Genomic DNA, 865 nt, shown 5'->3' with positions numbered 1-865 from the left:
CAAAGCACTTTGTGTTGGATTTGAGTGGGGGCTGAATGAAATTAAATGAAAAATGGGGAGATTTATAGGTTGGGGTTTTTGCCTTGCGCGCTTAAAAGCTGAATAATTTTAAATGAAGACGAGCGTAATTAAGCAATTATACATTTAAACGAACCTGGGTGCTTCAGCAATTAAATAAATAGTCCTTTCCAGGAGCGTGGCAGCTTCAATTAATTCTTGTCTGCCAGCGTTTTGGCGTTAATAACCCAAAAGGAAAGGGAAAAACGAGCTGGAAATTCAAATTATGTCCCACCCACAAATTAAAATAAGGTTGAAAACTTGAAATTTGAGCTTTTCTGAGCCATCCCCCAATTATCAGATGATTTAAAGATAATCCTGGATATAATAAATCTGTAACATAGATTTATTATATATATTATATAATATTTATTATGTATAAATATAATAGAGTTACAGGAAAGAAATTGCCGTAAATGAACTATTTAATGAGCTTTAATCTCATGGAGTGTCCAAATATTTGCAATTTGCTGCTTTTTTTCCCCCTTTTTATTTGAGATGTAAAATGTAATAGTTTAATTAATACTTAATTAACAAGAGAGGAGAAGGACGCTGCGATTTCTAGGGAAAACTGGAATATTTAAGGTGGTTTTCCAGCTTATTTTCTCCAATGTGAGAGGATAGATCTGACGTTTGGGGCAGGAAAGTGCAGTTTGATTAATTCTTTAATAAAATACTTATTTCTAGAGATGCCCCCCAAGACCCAGAGCTCCCCAGGGAAGGACTTTGAGTTTTGGGGTGAGTTTTGGGTTAAAAAGGAGCAGAAATGGCCCAGAACAAGCGTCGATTTTGATCCTTTTCCATTCAT

Source organism: Calidris pugnax, unplaced genomic scaffold, assembly GCF_001431845.1.
Source record: "Calidris pugnax isolate Ruff unplaced genomic scaffold, ASM143184v1 scaffold498, whole genome shotgun sequence".
NCBI lineage: Eukaryota > Metazoa > Chordata > Aves > Charadriiformes > Scolopacidae > Calidris > Calidris pugnax.
This window is presented reverse-complemented; position numbering follows the sequence as displayed.